Source organism: Ornithorhynchus anatinus, chromosome 2, assembly GCF_004115215.2.
Source record: "Ornithorhynchus anatinus isolate Pmale09 chromosome 2, mOrnAna1.pri.v4, whole genome shotgun sequence".
NCBI lineage: Eukaryota > Metazoa > Chordata > Mammalia > Monotremata > Ornithorhynchidae > Ornithorhynchus > Ornithorhynchus anatinus.
In genome coordinates, this window is record NC_041729.1 from 118,587,798 (window position 1) to 118,589,880 (window position 2,083).

General features: G+C 41.0%; 1 non-coding gene across 1 annotated transcript; it reads left to right on the plus strand.

The window, feature by feature from the left end:
• The first annotated feature begins 1,732 nt into the window (after window positions 1-1,732).
• On the plus strand, window positions 1,733-1,872 carry LOC114809295. The gene has a single exon (XR_003757082.1). It is a non-coding gene; the product is annotated as a small nucleolar RNA SNORA7 (small nucleolar RNA).
• Window positions 1,873-2,083: the final 211 nt, after the last annotated feature.

Sequence of the window (2,083 nt, forward strand, 5' to 3'; positions counted from 1 at the left end):
AGCTGACAAGTGGCAGAGCTGGGATTCAAACCCATGACCTCAGACTCCCAAGCCCCTGCTCTTTCCACTGAGCCATGCTGCTCCAAGTATAGATATCCTGGAGCTTGGAGGAAATATGAGACTGTAGAGGCAAGAAGTCAGGCCTGGAGATGTAGATTTGGAAATCATGTTCATAGAGATAGTAGTTGAAGCAGCGGGAACAAATTAGTTTTCCAAGGGAATGGGTGTAGATGGAGATTAGAATGGGACTCAAAATAGATGTACATATCCAATTTCACTTCATCCATCTGAATTCATCCTCCCCATTCATCCTCCCCTGGTTTAATTCTGCTCTCTGCTCTGCCAAACAACAATGCTTTTGCATATTGACTCCTATGCCCATTGCCCCTTCCAGTTGCTCCAGATGTTTAACACCTTTCTCAAACTACCTTCCCACTTTCCCTCCAATCTCTTTCTGCTAATGACTTGGACACATACTTTTTTGATAAAATTGAAACAATCAGGTGATTTCCCTAAACTCTCCACTGCTCGTCTCAAGTCCCTCCCTCCTCCTGCACCCACTTGGATTCTTTCATCTTTCTCCATCATCTCAAAATCTACCCCTTCCACTTACACCTCTGACCCCATCCTTTCGTAACATCAAAATACTTCCTCCTCGTTTCTTCATTCCCTGGCCACCATCTTCAACCATTCACCTTCCAGTAGATGTTTCCTCATTGCTTTCAAACATGATCATTCATCTCCTATCCTACAAAGCCCTTGGATAGGCCCCATGACTGCCTCCAGTTAACACTCCAACTCCCTCATACTATTCCTATAGAAACTCCCAAAGCAACTTGTCTACATCTGCTGCCTTCACTTACTCTTCTCCAATTCTCTCCTTGAGAGAGCATTTATGTGCATGTCTTTAATTTATTTTAATTTTTCTTTATCTAGACTGTAACATGTCTACCAACTCTGTTGTAGTATACATTTCCAAGCACACAGTATAGTGCTTTGCACATAGTAAGTGCTCAATAAATACCATTGATTGATTGATTTTCTACCTTCTTTAATGCTTCTTTTCCTCCCACACCTAAAAACCCTGTAATTTAAAATTAAATTTAAATTCCTGAAAAAATGACAAAAAATATAAGAGAAGTATAAAATAATGAACTAAATGTAATACCACTCTTGATTTAATGTAATGTTATGTATTTCAAATTCTTCTGTGCCAAAAAGTGAAAGATATTAGTATGTAAAGTTGAGAAAGTAGTCTTGTTCCTTCCCTGTTAAAAAAAAAAATAGAAAAATGACTATCAGTTTGTACTGGATGAAAAATAGGAAAAGATAAACCATCAAGAACCCTGCCATTCCCCTCTCAGGGTCACACCTGTAGAGTTTCCAGTATGCTACCAGTCTCGACTATGTGAGGGAGAGTCAGACAGAGGCATATCCATTCCATTCCTAGTTTGGGCAGTGACTAGTGAGTGGAAGGCAATATGTTACAAGTTAAAACTATTTTGTGTTGGGCAGCAGCAGCATGGGAGAGTGTCAAGGGCAGAGACTCAAATTTACTATGTGGAAGGAGGCAATGGTAAATCACTTCCATATTTTTATCAAGTAAACTCTATTAATACACCACCAGATAATTGTAGATGGAGGTTGGGCATTCTGGGAGAGAGGTGTCCATGGCATCGCTATGGGACAGAGATGACTCAACAGCATAAAACAGGTCAAGACCCAGACACTTTCCCTCTCAGAGTCACAACTGGAGAGTTTCCAGTACTCTACCAGTCTCAACTATGGGAGAGAGAGAGTCAGGCAGAGGCATATCCATTCCATCCCTAGTTTGGACAGTAGCTAGTGAATGGAAGGCAATTTGCTACAAGTCAAAACTCATCTGAGCTGGGCAACAGTGCATTGAAGAGATTCCAGGGTGGAGACTAAGGTTTACTGCATGGAAGGAGGCAATGGTAAACCACTTCCACTTTTTTTATAAGAAACTCCTATGAATACACTACCAGAATGATGACAGATGGAGGTGGGGGATACTGGGAAAGATGTGTCCATGATGTCACTATGGACTGAAGATGACTTGATA